This window comes from Armigeres subalbatus, chromosome 2 (assembly GCF_024139115.2).
Source record: "Armigeres subalbatus isolate Guangzhou_Male chromosome 2, GZ_Asu_2, whole genome shotgun sequence".
Classification (NCBI taxonomy): domain Eukaryota; kingdom Metazoa; phylum Arthropoda; class Insecta; order Diptera; family Culicidae; genus Armigeres; species Armigeres subalbatus.
In genome coordinates this window covers 272,644,863-272,672,601 of record NC_085140.1, presented here as the reverse complement: position 1 = coordinate 272,672,601, position 27,739 = coordinate 272,644,863, and the positions used below count along the sequence as shown (strand labels likewise).

Genomic DNA, 27,739 nt, shown 5'->3' with positions numbered 1-27,739 from the left:
ACCATTCGCCTCACCTGCATCCCTCGACGTTTTGTGTATTGTGTTGTTAGAATTCATCGCTGTTGGGTCCCCCTTGCGGCTGCTGTCGAATCCTGCTGGTGTAGTCGCCTTCGCGATCCCATGGTTATCTATACATACCTTGCGGCATGCAGGGAGGCCATGCGAGGGTTGACACTTTCGTGTTCAGAGCCAGATCAGCGCTAGTCAGGGAAAAGCATCTGAGCCTACTCCCACTCAGCTGCCAGCTGAGCGACAGGATTGTACCGCGTGCTACAAGGCCCGCCACGGTTTTAGGGGACGGAAGACAGCCTGGCCATTAGCCCATTCGCCGTTTCAGGTCGGTGTCACCCGGCCTTACTAAGAGAATAGAATAACCAGACTACCAGCCCTCGCGTTCACAATATCTCAATATCCAAAAACAAGACCAATAACATGCAACCAGTATACCATAATCAGGATCTTACTGGGATCGATCCTGATGTGCCAATGGCACTCCCTGGGCTTGTGCTTATGAAGCGGCACACAGTCGCTTTGATAGAGTCTGCTTACGGGCACTTGTGGTTTTTTTTTTGGGAGGGATTTTAGCAGAGCCCACTGCTAAATCCCACCACGCCCTAGACAGTTCTCCCTGACTCACAGACAGCTGGGGAGGGGTCGTCAAGCCCTTGGACATGGTCCCTGCTGCCCCCAGAAATGTAGTTTGGCCGAAAGCAACATACAGCCAAAGGAACATTCGACTAAAAATGCCGTTCGGCCGAAAAAGTCGTATGACCAAATAGATCATTTACCCAAAAATTCAATTTTGTAAGAAGTCGTTTAGCCGATTAGGTCATTTGACGGAAAATTCCGTTTGGCCAAAAGGGTTGTTTTGCAGAAAGGACATTTTCGGGCCAAATGGCTTTTTCTACCAAATGACCATTCCTACCAAACGGCATATTTTTGGTCAATTCTAGGAACTTTTTTCAAATAAGCGTAAAAGGCCCCCACGCAATACAGCGGAACGGCGACGGAAACGGCAGATTTGACAGTTAGCCCATATATTTTCTGTCAAATTTTACGTTCCCGTCGCCGTTCCGCTGAATTGCGTTTGGGGCTTAACTGTATTTGACCATAAAATTTGAAAAGACGCATACTCTCTCTATTCTCCATATTTCGTTCAATTGACATTACTACCTGATAGATCGCAATCTATTCTTTCTGTTGGGTGTATTAGTTGTGCAAAATAATTTGAATTCAGAGCACAATCGCCATTTCAAAAATCATGGACAGAATTAATTAGGCCTATTGGAAAAAATCGGAAGGGTTATATACAAGATACGACCGCTCGACGTAAACTACGTAAAACAGATCATAAGATAATTATTTTGGTTAGAACCTAGAGTGATTGAAATTTTTACTTTTGCGCTCCCTTATGCTTGAACGATAACATTTGCTGTTTTGGTGAACCTCCTAAATTTTCAACTGAATTGGTTATAATATAACTGAGTACGAGCAGTTTGAAGTTTGTATGAAAATTACTATAAAAAACGCCCCGTACATGAGAGATCGTTTCGTGAGGCGGATCATTAACTATTTAGGGGGAGATCTCCCAACGCCGGACACCTCCCAATAAAGGACACTACTTGCAGAGGTCCCTCCTTCATCTTATTAAGTACAAAAGGAAGCTATTGAAAAGGCTTCTAACGGCAAGGAATATCAGATCTTCATGTGATGAACTTTGTACAAAATTTGAAGTTGAAAAAAAATTCTTCACATCTGTTTTGTCAATTGTTTCTTCTTGCTGAGAAAGCCACAGAAATTATCAAAAACAAAAATTTAAGAGGACATTGCAAAAGGTGGGAATTTGGTTTAGGATGTAAAAAATTTAGCTGAAGAGTCAAATAAGCTCCACCAACAATTTTTAATATTTACAACTTAAAGCACGCGAATTATTTACTATTCTGAATGATGTCTTTACTCATGTAACAGGAACTTAGTCACATTTGAACATGATGCAATAGTGTCCGGTACTAGGAGACATTTTTCTGAATCGTAAAATTTTTCACCAAAATTCATCGTTGAAAAACGTGTTCAAATGATCAAATATAGTTTGTATGAATCATCAATGGTCAATAGTCATATTTCGTTTTTCCTTTTTTTATCTTCTTCCTTTGAAGCAATATAACTCACGAAGAGGATGACCGATTTGCGAGATTTCCTCACTAATCGATTCGTATTGGGATCAGCTGTGTTTCTATATGCAAAAGGTTAGTAAATTTTAAAGGAAATATGGGAAAATTGTCAAAATACAATATTAGGGCGAGTTTGGAGAAAACCCTTATGCGATCGCTCGAAAAATGATCTAGAGTGCGGCGTCACAATCAACGCAGAAAATGACATTTCGAACGTTAAACTTGAAAACCCGAGCAACGCAGGGTACGTTCTGCTAGTATGGTATAAATGGAAACATCATCCGGATAGTTAAAGTTTTTTTTGTTAAATGGCTTATGTGTCCGGCACTGGAGGATCTCCCCCTAAATAAAATCAACCCGAAGACTTCGTAGAATATTTCTAAATCTGTAAGACGATTGTTGTTGCGAACCTATCGGATTTTCGTAAGCAAAGTATAAAGAAAATAAAAATGCTCATTATTGATATGTTATTCTTTTACGTGCTCCATTTTCACGATTTTTCATTTTTCACACGATTTAGTATTTCCTTAATATTTTTTCTTGCAAGCAGCGAATTATTTGGCAATACAGACGATTTATTCACTTGCTAAGTTTCCTATGTTGCCAAATCTCATATATTTTTAGATATTAATGTGGAAAACGGTTTTCCAAAAAATATTACTGTTCTCATAGTAATTCTCATACAAACTTCAAACCGCGCGTGCTTGCTAAATTACAACCATTGGGATCTTGGATATATGGGGTCGGGAGGTAGCGAGGCTTGTTTTGGTAAACGTTTTGCCGCATGTAATGTGTAGTTTTTCCGCAAATCATGTTCGATCGCAGACCAATCCATTTATGTTTCGACCAAAAATTTGCCTAACTCACTATATATGAAAATGGTTGGATATAACAATTTAAAATTTTCATTTAAAAACCCCAAATTTATTATTCCACAGTGGTGATGATGCCTTTCTCCGATTATTATTCGACTCAGAGTGATTAATGCATTCAATAGTTAATTGCCTATTAAATGGCGATTAATGCTTAATGCTGGCGAGGATAGGGGACCTAAATGTCAAAGAAGGAAAATCCATACGATTTGACAGCTTGGTACCCAACATGTTCCGGACAACAGAACAAAGGGAACCGAAGCGACAATCTTTATCTAGTAACTAAAATATATTTTTTTACAGGGATGCTGCCGAAATAGTAGGATACACACTAACTTTCACCTACTCAGTGACTGAGTAAAATTGCATTGCTCTCTCTTTCTATCCCACAGAAATATTACTCAATTCCCGTTAAAACAGTTAGAGTGTAACCTTGTTTAAAGTTGATAATCAATTTTAATATTCACCTATTGCTTACATGAACATGTCCAGCATCTGTAGAACTTTTTCATAAACACTACTTTTTTGCTCCGACCGCGGTCATTGCTCTGGTTCTATTTTGTACATTTTGTGCGAATCACCTCACAAAAGTAGAGCGCAAGAACCAACCGCAGACGGCGGTCGTAATGAAACTGTGAAATTTTACTGGGTTGGTAAAGATTTGGAATTTTTAATGTTTTTACGTTGATAATTAATAGTTCTAATAGGCTTAAAAAATTGCTGGATAGTTGCCGATTCGATTGATAATAAAATCTCGAAAATCCATGGAAAGATAAAGGAGCTATTAGCGTTTGAAATCTATCCTAATTTCGTGACGGTCTCGAATTTGGAAATTTCCGTTTTACACCCTGTATCAAAGTCTTCCCCTTAGACGTAGTTTACGTCAAATAATTGCTATTGGACTTCATTTTAATGGATCCAAATAATTCTTTGAAAATTTTAAATTGGAATGCCCGCTCTTAAAAGGGTAAGGAAGATAAATTATTCAACCTCCTATCAGTTCATAATGTGCACATTGCCATTATAACTGAAACATATTTAAAACCTGGTCTTTCCATCAAAAGAGATCCAAATTATTTTATTTACCGAAATGATCGTCTTGACAGCGGTGGTGGTGGGGTCGCCATTGTCATTAATAGACGTATCAAACATAAATCATATTCTTCGTTTGAAACCAAAGTTTTCGAAACCTTGGGAGTTTCTGTTGAAACAAATTTTGGACAATTCTCGTTTATTGCTGCCTACTTGCCTTTCCAGTGCAATGGGCAGCAAAGGAATTTGTTGAGAGCTGATCTTCAAATTCTAACTCGCAACAAATCCAAATTTTTCAATCTGTTTTGCAATCAATAGCTTTCATGTTGTTCTGTTAATTGCGCTATTCAAATTTATTCATGAAAAAAATGTTACTTAGGTCCTTTTGAAAAGTTAAGCAAGAATTGTGCAATTTCACTGATTCTGGTCAATCACGGAGTAGCAACCATAGATATGTATGTCTTTGGCATCACGGTGAATTATTATATACATAAATGTGTGAAAGTGCACGAAAAATTCCATTCGATTTGCGTGAGATTTGCCTCAACTGATTTTGTCGCAACACGTTGCATTCGAAAAGGAACACCTACCCAATACTTGCTAAAAAATTAGCAAGTTCGGTCATATGGCCAAACACTTGTGCTGATACAGTGGGGTATGTAGTTTAAAAAAGCTTGTTTAAATTTTAAACATTTTTTTCATTTTCAGAAAATTATGCAAACATAATTGTCGTAAATCAACTTTATAATACAAATCTATCTATCTCAATAAAAGTTATATAGTTTACCTTTCTTTGAAGGTTTTTGTACTTACCAACAAATGCGGATGGATCAATATGAGTTGTTTCCTAAAACAATGTATAGGTAAATACATTATACTTCAACAAAAAAAAAATGATTGAAGTTGAGTCAAGTATCAATCAAGTTACAAGTTAAAAGAACAAATTTGATAATTTCTTGAGAGATACAGCGCTGTAGTTGTGCAAAAGCTTTCTCAAAACACCGTCCTCCAATCATCTCGATTCCGTGTTCGTGAAATTGACGTAGATGCTTCAGTAGTAGCTCCAACTAGTGAAAAGTAGTCAAAAGGGACAACTTCAATGGGCGGTGGGGGATGAATTTTTAAATAATCGTAGATAGATTTACCCAGTAGAGAGTTGGACGTAGACATAACAGCATCTCGGCAACAGGTTCACCTGTTTCTGCTCGAGTGGCAGTTTGATCAGCAACAGTACCACTATCATCATCATCATCGTCGTCTTCATCATCATCATCATCAACGGTAGCAGAGCAGCAACCGCAAAAGTTTGAAACGAGAGCCTCCTCCAGCCAGCCGGAGGCAAATCCAGTCCCAGATAGCTGGCTTAACCTGGCCTGGCCGCTGCTGCTGTCACAGTGGTAGTAGCAGATATTTAGTCGTCGAGCAGCTTTTAGTTGAACCAACCAGTTGCTTGTTAGTGACTTGCTGCGACTCCTTCGTTCCTCAAATGTGTTTTCGCATCTGCATGTGGCGGTGCAAGAATTGTTGCTAATTAGTATGGATTTTTCGGAAGAAATGTGACGGTGATTTGGTTTTTCGAATCTCAGTTCGAAGTGTGAAGTTGATTAGAGTTACAGACTTGTGCAGACGGCAATGGTACGAAACTAGGCTATTCGATTCGCATTTCAAGTGGCACAAGAGGATATTTTTCTTTCAGATTGCTAATACCAACCTGAAGATCGTGTTCCAAAGAGCCAATTGAAGAAACAAAACTCCGGAAACGGTACAAGTTTTTTCTTCATTTCTTTCTTTTCCAACAACCGAGTGCCTGTCCGACGACGTCTTTTGCGAAACAAGATCCAAAGGAAACGGTCGCGCGCGCTCCTCGTGGTACAAAACCGGAGATATGTTATCTTCGCCAGTCGGATTGCAATCGTGATAACAACGTTTAAGAAAAGAGTGACAGATAATCAATAAAGTAAGTGAGAGCAAAAAAATGCAACGAAACATAGGAAAGGTAAATTGTTACAAATTCAGAGTGTGCACAATGTCTTTTGCGAAACAACCTCATGTTGATGTGTCTTGGTGCGAGTGGTCCTAGAGGTTTCCTCGCTGGAAACAGTGCTCGGGAAGGTTGTGCTGGAGAAGATTCCGTTTGAGAAAAGTGACGAGAAGAAGAAAAAGAAGAAAAGTGATTGGCGCAGTGCGTTTCATGTATACGATCGAGATCCTCGACATAACTTTGCGACAACGAAGGAATGTCTGATAAAATACAAGTTTAAGCAGCAAAAATATATGCCACAATTAAGAAAACGAATAACATACATTCAAGAAGTGCAAGAAGCTTGAATGAAAACAAGAAAGGAGAGTATAAAATATTTATATAAAAATTAAGCAGAAGAAGCGGAGAGATAATCAAAACGCGACAACCAGTTGGAGGGAATGAAAAAATAGCAAATAAGAAGAAATAGAAGAAAAAGCTATCAGCGATCGGACGAGTGAGCATAGTTGGCGTAAGATAAAACAAACCAACTGCGGGCGCATTTCCGAGGTCTTAACGGTAGGATCTTGCCTGAGGTCGCATCCCTCTTCCCCTCCTCACGAACCACATTGAAGAAAAAAGAGTGAAATTCGGTTACCATCGGCCAGAGAGATAATAAATATTTTCCATACGCCGAGTGATTCGTGGTAATGAAAACTTGTAACCGTTTCGGTCGTATCTTGACCAGTGTCACCTTAATCGCACTGATTATCATCTCGTGAATACAGTGTCATTGTGTTGGTGGATCAGGAGATAACGACGATAGCGATCATTGCTTTTGTAGTGGTGGATGTTGTGACGAGCGTGAAAATACCAGCGTTTGTGTGTTGTGTAACGTGATTTGAGTGTCTCGTACGTGTTTTGAAAAACCTAGTGCGGATTGTCGTGCAAGTTTCTGGGGGGTTTGAAGGTCATCGTGTTCCCAATAGTGAGCCACGCGGATTGGGTGGTTTGGTGTTGTTGTGATCTGGTTGGGTACAAAAAGAAAACAAACTGAGCAAAGAACAACTCTATTTGGAGCAAATAGCAACAGCCGATCTGAAGGAGCAAATTTATTTATTTGAACCGAAATTGTAAGTACATCATGAAAAACACTACAAATGTGGATCTCTTGAATCTTAAATTATATTTTATTTAATCAGCTTGAACAAATAGATGATTGTCCGGGCCATTTCACAAAAAAAAAATCAGAAGGGTTATGTACAAGACACGACCGCCTAACGTGAACTACGTAAAACACAGTTATAAGGCTAATTCTTCCATTTCCTTCCATTATAATCTACTTTGATTGTTTCAACAGATTCATATTTTGTTTTCTACTGGAAAACTTCTTCAGTGTTTTGTAATCGACTACAAAGTTGATTATAGTGGAAGTAAATGGAAGAATTATTAAGCCTTTTTACTGTGTAACATTTCCCCTAACACACTCTATAATAATTAATCATCACCCAACTAGCGACGTTTAGATTTTAGGCATATGTAAATTTATTAGATTTCTGTAAAACAAATGTAAGCTCACACACAAATATTGTAAGAGCATGAGCACAAATATTGTAGGCATGCTAAATTGTAAGGTCTCATACAATATTTGTATAATAGTCTAGCATTTTAGCATATTTCCAGTTTTCATACAGGTTTTGGTAGGTTCTTATACAGATTTGTTAGAAAATCTAACAATCACCGGTTGGGTGTACGTAAAACAGTTTGGTGCATTGAGGGATGTAGTGACTTAAATTTTCGAATTAATCCGTTTAAACGGCAATGACGATTCTATGGAGATCCTTAATTTTTATTAATGCGCCATTTCAAACACTAAAGCAGCTAAACGAAATTTTCCACTAAGATCGCGTCTTCATCGAATTGGCTGTCGTCGGCGGAAAGATAAATTGTCTGGCAATATTATTTGGTTTTGTTTCTGTTAGTCATTGGAAATGAAATCGATTTTTTCCGGGCAATCATTTTATAGCAAAAAGAGGTCAATACGAAATAAATTTTCTTGATATTGCAAAATTTCATCGTTTAGCGATGGTAGATAGTTACTCTTCGGTGGCAGAATCACAACCGCTCGACGGAGGGGATGATGCACTAAATTTGTTTGAATGGATGGAATCACTAAGAGCAACCAAGATACTACGCCAATCGCCGCACCGAAACAGTCCATTTTTACAATCAACCCTTTCTGATCAAAAAATGTTGGTCCTGAGAAGAGCCAATATTCTTTCCCCAATGCCCCTTTTTAATAACTAACTACAACTAAACGCTTGTCGGAACCTTAAAATTGTCCGACCGCCACTCGATGATTTTTCGCAAAGGTCTCCACCATTTGGAATACATTTTCAGCATTGCCACTGCTACCCACGCCTTCGTGCTGCTGTGTCCGCTCCACTGCATCAAATTTTGTAGAACCGCTCTTTGCGGAGTCCCGATCAATATGGCTCGCGCGCGCCGTAAAGCAGCTTTCTTGTATTCAATAAATTAGCCCCGTTAGCCCCGCCCCTTTGTGATCTGATATGGATGTAAATATAATGTGGACTCATAACGATTAATGAAGGGGCGGGGCTAATAGAATTACTTCATTAGATATAAGAAAGCTGCTTTCCGGGGCGCGCTAGCCATTTTGATAGGGATTCTGCAGACAACGGGCCGTTCGGAGAGTTATTTGCCCCTGCCTTGCTAGCGGGAGAAAAGGCAACAACAAAAATAAAAAAATGAATTCAAAAAATTTGGTTTTACGTAAAACAAATTTAAACATGTTACATTTTTTAGCGAAGATTCCTAGTTGGAAAACGCATTATAAGTGATTTTTTTTTGTTTGCACTTTTTTTCCAAGCAATTTCGTCAAAAATCCTAAAACCAAATATACAAGAAAGGGAAAGCAATTAATTGCCTATTTCCGGGGATAAAACCACCCGATTGCGAATGATTTGACTATGCGTCCAATTTGGGAATCTCGAGCTCGTTCAGTAGCCGCTAGGTTGCGAAGGCCGACGGAGGTCCTTCGTAGCTTAGTTGGTTAAAGTACCAGTCTAGCGTACTGTAGGGTCTTGGGTTCGAGTCCCGTCGAAGGGAAAGTGGTTACCTCCAATACATTTTCCAAATCAATATCTTCCACATAACGTACATATTCACATATGAGTTTTCATAGTATTTTCATATAAATACAAAGAATCGTTGACTCATCCTTGATCCATGGTCCACAAAAATTGAAAATCCATCGAGAAACGGCTTAGATATTGAAGTTTAAAATCAATCATTTTTTTCGTGACGGTCCCCGATTTTCGCAATCGCAAAGCGTACCCCAATATAGAAAAGCCAGACGTAGGCGTACGTCAAAATAATCAAAGTATCCCGTCTAAAGGCGGTCTTGAGAGGTAGAGGGGGTTGAAGAGCTTTTGCTACAGTTTTCAAACTGGGCTTTGTGTTTTACTTACAACTATTGATATAATATAATTTGTTTGAAAACAGATTTCATCCTCTTCTCGGAATCAGGGACGGGAATGGTTGACATTTCTTTTTACAATCCATTCTTCCATGCAATAACAGAAAAACAAAACCACGGCAGCCGTATCAGCAGCCACGCCAAGCAGACGAAAGTCAGCTCATGGTTTTTTCAATTTTCTTTCCCCACAATTAATGTTTTCGTACAATAATTTCATAACGTATAACCGTTTTGGGTGGGAAATATTCATTTTATTACTCCTTGCTCATTTTAGAGATAAGAACGAATAAATAAGTACCTACGCATAGCACACCTTCTAGGCTTTGCGCCACATGTAATTAAACTCGATTCTGTGCTGTTTGCGCTGCGCACGAGCCGAAACAAAAAATCTCATGCAAATGCTGACCGCACGCCGGCACGACTCTGACAGCAAACAAAGCAGCAGCAAAGAAACAGTTTGCCTCATCGGCAAAAAAATGTCACGATGTCGCGTACGTTTTTTTGGTAAACTGTTTCGGTTTTTTGGTGCATGAAATTTGACTGGATAAAATGTAAAAATTCGCATAATCAGAGTGATTTAATGTACATTTCCCAACACTGCTCGGAATATGGAGAAAAAGGACTTACAGTGATGACCCGATTTTTAATATTAGCATTAGTATAGAGCAATTCGCACAAATTCGTAGATGTACGAGCCCAGACTTTTGTATGAGAGCGCTTTCCAAAAGTTGAGATCTTCCCTGACCACGTCCTTACGAATGCTGAGGAAGGGGAAGGATGGTTAGTTGAACACCTACTTGAGAAAGATGCAGACAACTCTACGACCTCTCATAGGTGCCACGGGAGGTTTTGGGATTGTGTGGAAGGTTATAACAGTAGGAATCGTTTTGGTAGAACCCGAAACACAGAAAGAACTAAGATAGAAATACAAAATAGGAAAGGGACGAGCCTGGAATTGAACTCACGACCTCCTGATTATAAGACAGAAGCGGTAGCCACTAGACTACCGAGGTCGTGTGATGACCTGATTTTTAATAGGGGGAAAGACGGCTTTGGCAGGTTTTGTTCTATTATTGTCAGGGGGGTTTTTGTCGACCAAATTTTATGAAATTTGGCCACAATATTCTTTGATATGCAAAGAATGTTTAGGCCAAATTAGAGCATAGTCAGTCATAAAAAACCCCCCTGCCAATAATAGAACAAAACCTGCCAAAGCCGTCATTCCCCCTATGTCCAAATTTTGACTGTCCTCTGAAATGAACTTTGGAAGTTTAAAGCGGAAGAATTATTCCATTTTTTCGGAAGTCTATATTACAATGACAAACATATGCCCGGCACATCGTACCTTATATTTATTTTTAGCGCTAAGCCATTAATTGATTTTTAATTGTGCCGTTTTGACCTCGCTAATGACCTCGCGTGTTGTAAAAAGTACAACAGTCCTAAAATCCGTTATAATGAAGCCAATTCAAATGATATCAACGTGATTTTTTCGGGAAAATAATAAAGGGGATATATACTCTCATTGAGGACATTTTTTGAGTCCAATGGATCTTCTGCTGGTCCTCCGGAAGATCCGGAACCAACGGAACACCGGTGAAAATAGTCCATCTTCACAATGAATGGCGCAATGTTTCTTATAAGAATTCTAAAAACTCTAAAAAATCCATCTATAATCCCATGTGGCCCTATGAGTCATGAAAAAAATTGATTTAGAATTCTTCCACTGAGCGGCGCACCAGTTTGGTGTTCAGCCGTAAGGCGGCGCTAGTGTATATGAGTTATTAGTTTGGTTAGATATCTCGGCATCTGTGGGAATTAGAAAGTTGCCGTCTTCTACAAAGTTGTTCGAGGATTGGAATCCAATATGTTGAGAAACTAATTAGTTTGAAATTCATCCGCAAGGTGGCGCTACTGTATATTAGAGATCAGTTTGGTTTGATATCTCAGGATCCATTGGTTTTGCAAAGTTGCCATTTCTATAAAGTTGTTCGAACATTGGAAACCCATATGTTGAGAAACTGTTTAGTTCAGGATTGAGCCGTAAGGTGGCGTTAGTGTATATGAGCCGTTTTCTACAACGTTGTTTGAGTACTGAAAACCAATATGTTGAGAAACTGAATAATTTATGATTCATCCTCAAGGAGGCGTTACTCTATATGAGAGATCAGTTCTTTGATATCTCGGGATCTGTGGGATTAAGAAAGTTGCTGTCTTCTACAAAGTTGTTCGAGGATTGGAAATCAATATGTTGAGAAGCTAATTAGTTTAGAATTCATCCGCAAGGTGGCGCTACTGTATATGAGAGATCAGTTTGGTTCAATATTTCGGAATCTTTTAGTTTTGGAAAGTTGCTATCTTCTATAAAGTTGTTCGAGCATTGGAGACCAATATGTTGAGAAACTGTTTAGTTCAGAATTAAGTCATTCGAGGACTGAAAACCAATAGGGACACGGCAGGTATTTCCGTCCATCGTCATAGGGGCTAAAACCATCGAAAACAACGTCCATTCACTAGAACTCCACTATAGCAGAACGTATCTCCTGAGTTTACAATTTGATACGGATGAGTTTGTCAAAAAAGTGTCTCTTTTATTGGTTTTCGAGACTATGACGAAAAGACGAAAATGCCTGCCTTAACCCCTATGTTGAAAAATTGAATAATTTAAAATTCATCCGCAAAGAGGTGCTGCATATGAGATATAAGTTCTTCGATATCTCGGGATCTGGGGGATTTAGAGAATTGCTGTCTTCTACAAAGTTGCTCCGGGATTGGAAACCAATATGTTGAAATATTGTGAAGTTTAAAATTCATCCGTAGAGTAGTGATAGTACACGTGAGACCACCAGTTTGATTATATAACCCCGGATCTGTGATATTAGAGAGTGGTCGTCTTCTTCACAGATGCTCGAGGATGAAAACCATTATTTTGAAAAACTGTTTAGTTTGGATTACATCCGTTGGGTGGTGATATATGGATCAACCAGTTTTGTTAGATGTCGCAGGATATTTAAAAGTGCCGTCATTCACAGTTATTTGGGATTTAAAAACTAATGTGTTTAGAGAAGTGTGCTTGATAGTCACATAACTACACGTAAAAAAATTTAATGTTGTTTATTATTAATATTTCTAATACTTTTTTGCCAAAGCAGGCACTTAATGACATGTATAAGAAAAAACTTATACATCGCATTTGTCACATACATTCGGAAACTTATACTTTTCATTAACTTATGAATGTTATTAGCTTTTTGATATGAAATCATTCATTAGGTGGCATAATGAAGAGTATAAGTATTTTCGAATGGTTTTTTGCCATAACATATAAGGTTATTTTTTTACGTGTACCGTTTCTGCCTCATACACAGGAGGCCTGGTTCCATTTCATTCGCCTACTTTGCATCTTTTTGTATATTTCTCATGTTACAGCAATCGCTAGAACAGGAAATGGATTTCCGTAGCGTTTCCATTTCAATCCTATACCTTCAACTTGACTAGTCTAACAGTAAATGTTAGAATTGGAAATGCAGGAAAACCTTGTTTCTTACATCCAATTAGAGTTCCGTATTTTGCGTTCCTATCACATCCCAACAAAGTTTTTTAGCTGAAATAGCTTCTTTTTGGCCAAATAAGACCAATATCATCAATGACTACTATTTAGGTATTATTTTGATAGAATTCTTTATTCTTTTGTTTGCGTAGTACATATATTTTGGGCTATTATTATACCTTTGGCGAAGGTGGAAAACTCTATACAATATTTAATGATAAAGAGCATTGACTAACTTCCTGCACACTTAAATTTTTCCACCGATCTCGGCTGTGCAAATCTCGGTTTAAGTTCGTTTGCTGGAATGTCGGCTGAATGAACGTATGTTTACGGTGGCTCCTTTGAGTGCCGCAGTAAACAAACTAATTTTTCAGCTGAGATATCAGCAGAAAGTAACTACCCGAGCGCTCGGCTGTGCGGATCTCGGCAAAAGAATCAAAATATGCCGAGCTAAACTGAGTGTGTGGTCATTATCAGAAATGGTTTAGAAGAAAATCATTGGTCTAGGACGAACTGTACGAAACGATCATTCACGGACGTTCCAGGTTTGCGGAAAGGCCGTCTGGTAGCCACCTCCCAAGCAGCACACTTGTCATACACGAGCTACTGTGACCTATATACGACCAAATCCAGTCATATATGAGTTGCTGCAACCAAATCGATTTGAATTGTGCTACTCGGGCTGCGGCCGTTGCAGAGTAAGAACTGTGAATTAACACTAAGACCACCATCAAAATGTCTTAGAAAAAATTGCGCTACTCAAGGACGAACCATCCAAAGTGATCATTTTACGGGTGTTCCAAATCATTCGGAAGGCCGCCTGGTGGCCACGTGCAGTCATAGCTGATCAAGACTTTGAAATATCTCGAAGATCACCGTCAGAAAAGGTTTAGAGGCAAATTGCGCTGCTCTAGGAAAAACGTTCCAAAATCATCATTTCTACGGTCGTTGCGGATTATCCCGAAGGCCATCTGGTTGTCACCTGAGGTCATAGCAGAGAAATGACTGAGAATTTCATCAAAAATCACCGTAAACAATGGTTTAGAAAAAATGCGCTGCTCTAGAACAAACTTCACAAAATGACCATTTTTACGAATGTTCCGGATTTTCCGGGAGGCCGCCTGGTGGTCACTGCGGTCGTAGCAGAGTAGGAGCTGTGTATTAACTCGAATTTAGTCGTCAGAAATGGTTTACAAAAAATTGCGCTGCTCTAGGATAAACTTCTCAAAATTACCATTTTTACGGACGTTCCAGATTATCCGGAAGGCCGTTTGGTGGCCACATACGGCCATAGGTGAGTGAGGACTGCGAATTAACTCCAAGGTTATTGTCAGAAATGGTTTAGAAAAAAATGCGCTGCTCGCGGACGAACGCTGCTTTACGGACGTTCCGGATTATAAGGAAGGCCGTCTGGTGGCCACCTACGGTTATAGCAGAGTAAGAACTGTGGAATATCTCCAAAATCACCATCAGAAAGGGTTTAGAAAAAATTGCGCAGCTCTAGGACGAACTTCACAATATGACCATTTTTACGGACGTTCCGGATGTTCCGGAAGGCCGCCCGGTGACCGCCTGTGGTCATAGCAGTGTGAGAAATGTGTTTTAGCTCAAACATCCCCATCAGAAATGTTTTAGAAAAAATTGCGCTGCTCTCGGACGAACTTTCCAAAATAACCATTTTTACGAACGTTCCGGGTTTTCCGGAAGGCCGCCTGGTGGCCACCTACGGTCATATATGAGTGAGAACTGCGAATTAACTCCAAGGTTATTATCAGAAATAATAAAGAAAAAATCGCGTTACTTTAGGATGAATTGTTAATGAAATAAATAAATAATTCATTACTGGTCACTTTTCCCAGTGCACCCGAGCCTTTTATTTAGCTATATTTACCCGAGCCTTCTATCGAATCACTTTTATTATCTTTTCAATTGATGAAGAACTAATTTTTTGAGGAATACATGGTGGTTTGGTGCAAACTGGTCAACTGACTAAAAAGATATCTCATTTTTACTCAATGTGTTGTACTTTTTACAACGGTGCGAGTCCCGGAAGGTTAAAATAAATTCTATAGAGCTTGCTGACGTTTGATCATTTTTCTCTTGCACGCGCACGGAGGGGATAGGATTTGTTTTCATCGATGAAAACAAATCTTATCCCCTCCGTGCGCGTGCAAGAGAAAAATGATTAACGTCGTAAAAAAACAAAATGGGGCTTTGGGGTAAGCCCGTCACTTATAGAGGGCGGTAAGCTGGGGTATCCGTTTTGCATAACCAGAACCTGGAAAGCCAGTTCACTGATCTATTGTCTATAAACTAAAGTAAATGGTGCGTGTACAGATCTAAAAACCCCAGATTAATCCACCTAGCAGTGATGATGCCTTTCTCGTGCATTATAAAATATATTGAAAGAATCACATTAGAAAGGTCAAAAAAGCTCTTTAGGAGAATAGATCACATTTTTTCGATCATTTTGCATGTTTTTGCATTAGTTAAAATGTATTGCCACCATATCCGTAAAAAAAAAATTTTTTCGGTTTTGAATTTTTTTTCCAAGGGGGACCCTTGGGAAAAAACAATGATTTTTCAATAATTCCGAAATGCAATGTCCGATTGAGCCAATTTTCAATAGCAAACAATGGGACCGCATTCCCCGTCGAATGCAACTTGTTGCGAGTAAATCGGATAATGCTAAGTTCCAAAAAGTGTGTCTACAAAATGTGTACACATACACACACACACACACACACACACACACACACACATACATACATACACACATACAGACATCACCTCAATTCGTCGAGCTGAGTCGATCGGTATATAAAAATCGGCCCTCCGGGCCTCCTATCAAAATTTTGTTTTTGAAGCAATATTATAGCCTTTACGTACACTTAGTGTACGAGAAAGGCAAAAACCCTGATTAATCCACCTAGTGGCAATATTGCCTTTCTCGGTGAAAGCAATAAAAACATGTAAGCAAAGGCTAAAATATCACTGATATTTAGTTGTTCCCAATTTTCACATTCGTGCTTACTCATTGCCAGATTCCCCGTTGAATGCGAACTTGTTGTGTGAGTTAACGGAAGACCTAGGGTCTCTTCAAAAATAATAAAGCCGAAACGAATTATATGATGGTTAGAACTAAACTGATTTATTATATCGATTCTAATAATAAAGAAACCTATTTGTCCCTAGCTAAACGATGACAGTCCCACGGTCGTGGTGTCGACTCAGCATCACGGGGTCCCACGGTTAGATGTTTACGAAAAAGTCACGTTACTGTCTTCCCACGGAAGACGGGTGTTAACTAGACCCCCCTTAGAAATGAGGCTCCGTACGAATGGTCTCCTCGAGTAAGTACGTTGATCTCGGTTTCGTCCTTCTTGGTCTTTTCCTCTGGCTTTATCCGGATGTCTACCTTAGATCCTCTAAGACAAAGAAATGAAAAGAAAACAACACTTATGATGATAGGAGTGACCGACAGTCCTCCGAATATTGTCCAATGTGGCCAATGGAAGCTTGTGGCGTTTAAACGAATGGTTTCCATCTGCTTTCTAGTCTCCAAATGTAGATTATGGAGATGGTCCAAGCTTAAGTTGACAACTGTTCGTTGCTTTTCAATAGGAATTCCATACAACGGTAAGTAAATTGGTTTACCTGTTGTATTTCTAATTTGATGTGAAAAGGTTCTGTTATTAATGGTTACCTCGCAGTTGGAGAATGATATAAGGTATGTTCCTAAGAGGTTCCTTGTCGGTAAACCACAGTTGGTGTGTAGAGTGAAATTCTCTTGAAGATTGATGAGGATATGTTGATTGTCGATTGAAACGACTTCTTCCATCGGGTTGGCAAGGTATACGCATTTGGCAGATTTTCCATTCAGAAGGTTGGGCACACATGCGGTATTATCTGGTGTTATGTCTGTTGTCTCGAAGATCTTTGGTTCCAGGCTGTGAACGATATAATACTCATTTCCATGGTTAAGGTAGTAGCTATTAGGAAGATGGATTTGTTGATGATTAAACCATGTTGGAAGAACGAAAATCTTTCTAAAAATCCTTGGATCCAACTTTGGTAGCTTTATCAGTAGAGCGATATCGAGGGCGTTGGTAACTATTGAGGTGGTGGCATAGGTCAGTGCTTCAGCGATGTTCCAGACTGTTATGTTTTCCCTAGCTAAATCATTTATAAGCAAATCAATCTCAGATGGACTCAAAACCCTATCATTAAGAGCTCCTATTTTCGCTAACATTATTGTCTCTCTTATCTGGGATAGTTTTTCATACAAAAATCAAGATTTAAATATATGTTCAGAGAATATAATTCAGAGGATTTAGAATTGAACAATTTGATGGATTCCTTTGTTTTGAAAAGAGCTTCTTTCATCTGTAGTGAAATTTCTCTGTTTATTCTAACTTGTTGATTGTTGTTGACAATAAGGCTATTAATGGAGTTATTTATAATTTGTAAGTCATTTGCATCCGGACTACCTGCCAAAAACTTCCATGCCATACCTAGACTATTCCATCTCTTTACTCTCTTTACAGGTAACAATTGTTTTAGGTTGGAATCAATATCATTAAATTTTGTCAGAATTAGAGTGGTGAACTGATTGTCTTCTATTTGTTTAAACTCTGATTTAAGAATTTGTATTTGTAATTGAAATGAGCTTAAATTAAAATGGTGTATGTAATAGTAATAGTCGATTTGCATTCTTCCATATCCTTGATGATAGATAAATAATGGTTGGTTGTCCGTCTTTTGTACTGAAATCGTCTGCGTATTGCTGAGTCCAACGACGTATAGTACCAGAAGTATCCTGAATAAAAACAAATACGAGTTAGCCCTATCGAATTTTTAAGTCATTTTTGTGTACTCGTCTGTTGTCTGATGTTATTATAGTACTTTTGTTAACGTTTTTGATTCTAACTTTTTTGTATCGGGGTACTGTCTTCAATCTTCGTCTCGTTTTTTCAAATATAGCCTTGTCTGAGGGAATGTCACATGGATGAAGTTTTCTATTATGATGTTCCAAGTCTTTTTCTTGTTTCCTTTTCAAATTTTTGTATACTGTCTCGATTATGGTTGAGGATTTAGAGCTTGGGATGATAATTTCGAATGGGGTGTATTTTGTGCAAGAATGGATGGTGGAGTTGTATTTGATAACAGACATCTCAATTAGTTGGTGGGGTTTTGTTTGAGGATTTTCTGCTTTTGTTATTCGATAAATTTCCTGTAATGTGGAATGAAATCTTTCCACAACACCGTTCATTTCGCTTCGACCGGTTGCTACTACATAAGGAGTAATTTTATTTTGGTTGAAAAAGTTCACCAGTTCGCCAGACAGGAAAGATTTTTCGTTGTCCATTACAACGATTTCTGGTAATTTGAATTTTGACAGTACTCCTTTAATAGCAGGTACAAGATCTATAACGGCTCTTGATTCCACAGGATGAACTTGTGCATATTTAGAAAATTTATCGACGTATGTGAGAAATATCAATTTTTCGATAAACATTATATCGATGTGGACAATTTGGAAAGGTGCATTTGGAATGGGTGTTTTCTGAAGAGGAAAGCGAATAGGTTTTCTATCATATTTGTTTTCTTGGCACAATTGGCAATTATTAAGAAATTCGCGAAGTTTTTTGCTCAATTGTGGAAAATAAAATTTCCTTAAAATTTGAATTTTATTTTCCTCTAGGCCACGATGAGCTCGATAATGCTTATGTTTTTATAATATCCCATTGTGTATGGTCATCCGGGACGTCGATCAGCAAACCTTGAGTAAAACGAATTTTTAACAGATTTTCCCGACCGAAATGTTTTTTATATACTTCTTGAATTTTTCCCATTATATTTTCATCTGTTAATAAACCGTTTAATTTACTTGGGTTGACGTGAGTCTTCAGAACCTGTAAAATAGAATTGTCATTAATATTTTGCATAAAAATTGTAACTCTGGTGTAATTTGGAAAAGGATGAGATGTTTCTATCTTATCAGCACCTTGTTTAATGATAAGCTGATGTTGGAAAACATTTAAAGGTGATTCTGTGGAGATGATATACATATCATCACTAGTGTCTGCTGAATGTTGGGTTCCGGTCATTGACAATACAATTCGACTAAGTGCGTCGGCCACAACATTAGATTTACCAGGTTTGTATTCAATTGTGTAGTCATGTTCTTCTAAATATGACTTCCAACGCTTTAATTTGGCATTTGTATTTTTGGCGAGAGAGAGAACGTTAAAGGTTGGTGATCTGTCAAGATTTTAAAACTTGTCCCGTACAAATAATTCCGGAATGTTTGTAAAGCCCAATAGATTGCCAACATCTCTTTTTCTGGCACAGAGTACTTCTCTTCTGATTTCGAAAGGCTTCTAGATGCGAAGTGAATAGGTTTATCATTTCCATTCTCCACCTGGGATAATACAGCTCCTATGGCATAATCAGAAGCGTCAGTTGTCAAAATAAATGGTTTGCTGTAGTCTGGATATATTAGAATATCCGAAGAGGACAGCAAGCTTTTCATTTTCATGAAGCAATTATGTTCGCATTCAGTTAACTCAAGTTTTTTCTTCGAGTGGCATCCTTCCCCTCTCAAAAGGTTTGTAAGAGGTTTTGCGATTTTCGCGAAGTCTTTTACGAACCTTCTATAGTATCCCATCATTCCTAGGAATGATCTTAGATCCTTAATAGTTTTAGGTTCAGGAAACCGTTCGATAGCATCAATTTTCTTTTGGTTGGGCATCAATCCATTCGATGTGATAATGTAACCCAAAAATTCAATCTCCTTATGTAAAAACTCAGATTTGTCCAGCTGAATTTTGAAATTTGCATTATTTAGGGCTGTTAAAATTATTTCAAGATTCTGAAGTACTTCTTCTAATGTCTTTCCAAATATGATAACGTCATCAATGTAGACGTAACATATTTTGCCAATGTGATTTCGCAATACGTCATCGATTGCTCTTTGAAATATTGCGGGAGCATTTTTCAAACCAAACAGCATACGAGTGAACTCATATTTGCCATTGTTGATAGAAAATGCAGTTTTATTAATATCACTCTCCTTCATCTTTATCTGGTGAAAACCAGAGGCTAGATCGAGGGTGATGAAATATTTCTGACCCTTCAGCTGATCAATTACATAATTGATTTCTGGCATCGGGTTCCTATCTGAAATGGTTTTCTCGTTAAGTTTCCGGTAATCAATTACCATACGAAACTTTTTTTCTCCAGAAGCATCAGATTTCTTCGGGACTATCCAGACTGGAGATGTCCACGCTGACCGCGATGGCCTTATTATTCCATCATGGAGAAGTTTATCAATTTGTTTATTTACTTCTGCAGCGTAAGCAGCGGGGTATGGGTATATTTTCTGATGGATGGGGGTATCGTCAACCGTATTTATACAGCATTCGACTACTGTGCTACACGTGAGCTTGGAGTCAGGTTTATGGAATGCCTCTTTGTGTCGGTTCAACACACTTAGCAACTGTTCCTTCTCAAGTGATGAAAGATGAGATGTTCTGAACGTGTGCTCTGTATGATCTAATCGACAGGCTGTCTGAGTCTCGTGTTGTGGATTATGGTGGGACAGGTTATTTGTTGTATTTGTGCATGTTTGCTGAGGCGAATACTGAAGGAGTGGAATGTTTAATGTTTCGTTATCTTTACTCAAATGCAACATACTTTTTCCAAGGTCAATTTTGGCATTCAAAGCATTTAGTATTCCCGTTCCAATGATTCCATGAAAAAATGAATGGAAATTATGGAGGAGGAACTGAGCAGAATGATCAATTTTGGGATGGAAAAAAGTAATGTCAATTGCTTTGTCAGCATTGAACTTGCCATTGGCACTGCCAATATCGTTTGCATTAAAGCGATATGGTTTCGCCAGAGAATAATGATTTGCCAACATTGGGTGAATAAGATTTATATTTGCACCCGTATCGACTAAAAAAGGGAACTCCCCAATATTTGTTTTTAACATAATGTAGGGCATCGTTGGAACTACCATTTTGGGTGCCATTCTAAAAAATTGGCTCCCTGAGATTCGGAGTTTGATTCTGGATGATCAGTTACAGATACTTCTTCTTCTTCATATTCTAATTGAAGAGGCTCATAACAAAAGGAATCATCATAACAAAACAATTGGTCGTCGTACCAATCGTAGCATTCAGGGTTTATATGTGATGTTTCGAGTGGATGCGCTTGCCTTTTGGCGTTGGGGTTATATTGTTGAGACGCGGATATGGACGTTTTAAATTAAGCGGAGGGCGGTTGCTGTAATTCAAGGCTCCTGTTTTTAAACTTTGATCAACTTCCATCGGTTGAGCTGGTTTAGGCGGGTAATTTGATCTAAATTGATTTGGCTGAAATGAGTTTGCTCTAAATTGATTCGGTTGGAACGTTTTTTGTGCAAATGGATTTTGTTGAAACGGATTCTGTGCGAATGGATTGGTTTGTGAGAAATTTTGTCTAGCTGGGTATGTATTTTGGAATGGATTTAGAAGAGTTGCTCTCGGAGGAGGTGGGGGAGGTGGAGGCAAAAATATTTTTGGTTGAGTCGTGTACATTCTGGGAGGCAATATGGGTGGATCGCGGGCTTCGGGACTGGTTGTCCACCGAATTCATTTTTATACGGTGCCGAACGTATTCCCATATTGTGATACTCTAGGCAAAATTATAAGCTTGACTTAAAGTGCTTGGATTACTGCTTTTGAGTAGTATACTCAAAGGCTTTTCTAATCCACGGATAAAGAGTCGATTGACTTCTCCCGGAAGTATGTGATATGAGCAGCTGCGCTTAGTTTCATTTTATTATCTGTTTGGATTTGTGCTATAATCAGGGAAAGTAACTCATTCACTCGACTGTAGTAAGAATTTAGACTCTCATTGTTAAGCTTCCTAATAGAAGTTAATTGAAAGTCAAGGGTCTTAATGTCCCTTTGGTCTTTGTAATATAGGATTAAAGTATCCTTTATTTCCGACCAGGATGTGAGAACGTTATTCGCATTAAGAATATTGGCCGCCTCACCATCGACCTTTCTTCGAATAGTTCTCTCTAATACACTTAGCTGAGCTGCAGTTGCTCCTTTATCTCTATATGCCCGAAGAATGGATTCCACATCTGAAATCCAGTCAACTAATTTTGTCGGATCACCATAAAATGGTCTGATATCCCTTACCAGATCAGGGATTTTTCCGAAATTTATAAATTCTTCAGGAGTCATTGGAGATGTGCTACTGAGAGCCATTATTGAAATTATCTCCAGGTTAAATAAATCAAAACCACTGATCGTTTAATAACTTTACAACTTTATGAAAATAAGTTAAATTATTCAAAATCACTGGTCACTTTATTATTTTATAAACTTTTGATTTCAAAATTACTGATCACTTTAGAATTTTAATCACTTTAGAATTTTAATCACTTTAGAATTTTTTTTTTTAAAAGTAAAGAAATCGGGGTACTTACATTAAATTTAGCAGGTGCATCGCTGCTGGTTCCAGTTCGTGGACCTTCGTCTTCGGTGGGGGAAACGGGAGCAGGCACTTTGGGGTGATCCTTTTTGCCAGAAGCTACTAAGGACCCTAATGCCGATTGAGGTGAATCCTCGGTGTCTCAAGTTTCGCTTTGCTGGTGTCGATGCTGGCTCTTTGAACCAGAATTTGATCAATTCACAGTACGGCTCTTTGAACCGTTGGCGGAGTTATTTGTAATTAACTCACTTTAAGATTTTCACTATTCACTGATCACCTTGATTTGCAGCACGGCTCTTTCTACCGTTGACTATTTTCAGATCACAGTACGGCTCTTTGAACCGTTGGCGGAGCTAATTGGAATAAACTCACTTAAAGATTTTCACTGATCACTACTTTTTTATGAAGACTTTTGCAGCAAACACTTTTTAAGATTTTTCACCGACACTTGAACTTATACTCTTCCCACTCGCGACTACGGGTCCCTATTCGGGCGCCAGTTAACGGAAGACCTAGGGTCTCTTCAAAAAATAATAAAGCCGAAACGAATTATATGCCCAAGCAGCACATGTCTAATGAAACTGGTTACAGCAACCTAATTGTGACTAAATCGGGTCACACATAAGCTACTGTGATCTATGTACAACATGTGTGCTGCTCGGGTGATGGTTAGAACTAAACTGATTTATTATATCGATTCTAATAATAAAGAAACCTATTTGTCCCTAGCTAAACGATGACAGTCCCACGGTCGTGGTGTCGACTCAGCATCACGGGGCCCCACGGTTAGATGTTTACGAAAAAGTCACGTTACTGTCTTCCCACGGAAGACGGGTGTTAACTTGTGCAATCCGAATAAGTAAAATTGCCCAATAAGGAATTTTTCCTATACCCAACTAAAAATTTGAATTTAATCCACAACTTCTTGTATTACGAAATTTTGTTGATATATGATGACAAATAAAAGTTTTTTTCCACAAATGATGGATATTCTTGGCACGGATTTCACTCCAGACACATACTCAATGGGAGCAGCTTGTTGAATCAAATATAACGTTAATATTGTCGTTTTAAAAGGGTGAACCAAATTGCAGATGCCCTACATGAACACCTGCCGTTTCCATACTATTATCTACGAATTCATGCAAGAAAACAAAATTGAAGCTTATTTTATAATGTGACGGGCTTACCCGCATCTTTTTATGGAAATGACGGAACCTGATGATGCTGTCAATTTTTTTATAATACCCTAGTTTTCTCCATTAAGGTGCCAGAAAAATTGGACGAAAGGGAAGAGGTTTCCGTTTGGAACACCATCGATGGTGTATCGTTTATGTCTTTTGAGCGGCACAAAAACTCGCTTAAAACACGAGGTTGTTGCGAATTTTATGTCCTCCTTAAGAAATGCAAACTACTAATTATTTTCCTCAATATTGCTCTATTTCTCAAGACAATCCACGGTTTGCAAAACTTAAGTTGGTGCAAATTGAATTATTTCTCATTTTGTTTATTTTAACAACTTAAGCGTGTCAATGGATAGTATTGAACTTGACTCATCAATTCTCGAAAATGATTAACATTGAAGCGAGGGCTACACGGGTAGAAATCCGTTCCCTGAAATAAGAGAATGATTCATGACCCAATGCGTTATGATTTGGTTGTTGAGATTGAAAAAAAAGTTTAACACATGGCTCAAACTCCACTGAGTAAGAGTCCGGCGTGCGACTTCTTAGCCGTTCTTGCTTTTTGGGAATGGAGATTTGGAAGTACACAGGATTCTGTTACTACACGATTTTTTTTCGCTCGACTTGAATTTGCCACCAAAACCATCGCAACATGTTTCAAAAAATAGTTTAATAATTTAAGGAAAAAAAATGGTGAATACAATGCGTTAAACATTTAAAATGATTGCAAAATTGAGAAAATGTAAATCGTGAAAAAACAGAATCCTGTGTATAACAGATTATGCATTTTGTTGACTGGCGGAGATTGCATAGTTCCATGAATAATATTCATGGAATCATGAAATATAATCATGATTCCATGAACTTTCCAGTTCATGATTTTCATGTTTTAATTCATGATTATAGGTATGCATTTGTTTCGGTGTACCCGAATAAGCAACGAATAAAAAATGAATTGTGTTAGATAAAAGATAAAACAATGATTTCTAGAAAAAATATTTAAGCTCTATTAGTAGAATGTCTTCAATCTGTTCTCCTTTTTTAATCTTTATTTTAGTGATTTTTAAATAAGAATAAAGTTCATCACGCACCTGTCTTCCTTTTTTTTGTTTGTTTTTGAAAAAAAAACTGTCAATTTAAATTTTTTTACAAGGGAAAACAATGCTTCCGAAAATAAAACAAATGGAATATCTGATCGGACCAATCTAAGATCGGTCAATGCTAAGTTTAAAAAAACATTTCTACATGAATAGCATTTATCCAAGCTGCTTTTCCTTCAGTGCTGCGCTTGACAGAAAGCACATAAAACCGATGCTACCGGACTTTCTACACGGCGCTTGTTCTCATAAGTCCTGATGTGAATAACTAAAATGTTGATCGAAGACACATTCGTCAAGTGTCCGCAAGTCAACCTGTTTGCAGCTTCCCCGTCCCAGTTGTCTCCCCAGTCCCCTTAACAATTCCGCAGAGAAATTTATCAATGAACGTGAATGTTATATGTTTACCGATGAGATGGATCGGATGCTGTTTGTCTTCATTTATGCTGCAGAGCTCCTTCGGTCCGAACTTGTACTCCTTTTTTTCGCTCTCGCAGGGTGTCGCATTTGTCCATCATCGGTCCTACCATCCATCGCTGTCTCAAATGGGTTTTGTACACGCGTCACGCGCACATGCCTTCAGCTCAAACAGGATGTGGTAAAAAGTAAGCATGTGCTGATTTCGTGAAAGCATTTCAACGTGAAAAGCTTGCAGTCAGTTGTCTGCGGATAGGTTGGTACATACTGCGCGGTTTGCAATGCAAACTGCACCAAGAAAATATCAACATATATGTTCAAATACTCATCGCACTCGCTGGAGGTTTTTTGCAAAGATTATTAACTGGAACAGTCTTAAAGCAGTAATGCAATTCAGTTGAGATTTTTGAAATACATGAAACTACGTTTTGGTACATAGATTCGCAACTGGTATCTTTTTTCACTTCATAGAAAAACCTTCCATGCAATAAGCCAAACAAATGCTTATTTATTACAACATATTAAACGGGGTATAAAATATTGCAACCTTCAAATGAATTCAACGCCAATAGACTTTCGTTCGAGATTGAATTCGATTGTATATTAATTACGGATGTATTTTGATGGAAACCATTGAGTTATTTTACAATCACCCAACATAAATGTTTACTAGGTATATGAATAGAAATCTATTAATCTATGATTCTTAACTGCATAATTGAAAGCATCTTTTTCGAATTCAATATCGAAGTCACAGCACGTCCCCAATCGAACGGAGCGACACAGAAAAAAATCAATTAAAAACAAATTTTCCTTTAAAAGGAGATATACTCCATTCCAATTAAGAGGAATGTTTGTGAGTTTCGAATAAATAAAACATAAAAACCGGTCATTAAAAGTGGATTGCACACGCCACGGACACGGACAGTTCTCTCGAAGCGCACCGGGAGGATGCGAAGCGCGCACGCACCAAAACACTTGTGGTGGCGCGCAGCGAGAGCAACATCCCGTCCCTGTCCCCGTGGCGGGCGGCAGCAATCGCGACCCATTCGCTCGATGGCCGCCTATAATGTATGCTCGGAATCCTCGTCAAACTCTCCTTGCTCTGCGGGATTTCAATCCGAGTGCAGAATTTACAATTAGCAACGATCGTGCGCACCAGATGCTCCTCTCTCTGCTGCGTGGCCATCGCGGATCGGATGGACAAAGTGCGAATTCCTCAACTGCGCTGCACTGCACTGCACTGTGCGCGGTCCATAAAGGCGCAGCATGTGCCCGCTGCAACCAGTTGCAACAGTCCGCAACCATCAGCACTCGGATGATGTTGACGGAACTGGTCGTGTCAGTTGATGGGTATTCAATTGTCATTATTGTTCGAAATGTACCACCGTTAGGGCATTTTGCAAGCAGATACTTTTTCTCAGCAGGACACGATCACAATCATCCGTAATTGATAGCGTTTAGAGGGTTGTTGTTCTGAAAAAAAATAAATAAAATGATCAATCAATGATACATGATATCTTGTATGGAAATAAAAATATTCGTTTTATTATTTGTGCTATTATTTTAATCTTATACTCCTAGTGATGAACTAAAGGAAATTAACGTTACTAAAGTGAATAAAAATACCACATTAATCCACCTAGTGTTGGTGGTGCGGTGTCTATATATAAAAGAGGTAAAATTAGCACTTTAGGTGGATAGATTTTATTTTTTCCTTAAATTAGATTAGATTTGACGTAGAGGACGTTCGTGGGTACTGGACGTTCCCCTCAAGAGGATCGCCTGATCAAAAGGTTTTTCATATGTGTTATCATTATGTTTCAACTTAAAAAAAAAATTTATCAAATATAGGATCATGTCGTCCATTAACATTAACATTTGTGCCAAAAAACGTTATAACTAAATTTTCAAATAGCTATATCTCATTTGTTTTTAAAACAATTTTCTCAGGTTTTTCACCAATCTCTTAGTTATCTCTTCTAGTTTTTTTGGCATTATATAATATTGGGTCTAGGGATGTGAAGTTTTTTTTTCTAAAGCTGTGGGAGTAAAGTAACGGATTCTAAAAAATGCAATTCTGATTTTTTATTACCGAAAATTATATCTATACATCCAGTGATGATGGAAATAATGACATAACATATGAAAGACATCACCTGGAACGTAGGAACATATTTTGTGCATCTCTATTATGCATACGGTGAAAATTCGGTGCCTGATGAAACCGCCTCATACTATAGGGTGTATGAAACTACATAAAATATTCAAAAGCATGCTACACTAGTCAACAGTATTTTACTCCTTTCAAACATTTTCAGTGGACTTAACAGTTTTTTCTTCGCTGAATTCAGTCATTTATTCAGATTTTTTGTAACACGTCCAGTTTTTGAGAAAAACGGGTTTCAATTCACAAAACTACGTATTCTCATGGAAATTTGGTTCCTCTGTTCGGTAAAACTGGT

The 27,739-nt window shown here is 38.3% G+C and overlaps 1 protein-coding gene across 1 annotated transcript in view; it reads left to right on the top strand.

Moving 5' to 3' along the window:
- The first annotated feature begins 5,298 nt into the window (after positions 1–5,298).
- The window catches only part of LOC134212250 (protein decapentaplegic), a 169,978-nt gene continuing 147,537 nt past the window's right edge, over positions 5,299–27,739 (top strand). The window contains exon 1 of the mRNA XM_062689919.1: positions 5,299–7,168. The gene's annotated coding sequence lies outside the window, so the exon portion shown is untranslated. The remainder of the gene's footprint in view (positions 7,169–27,739) is intronic.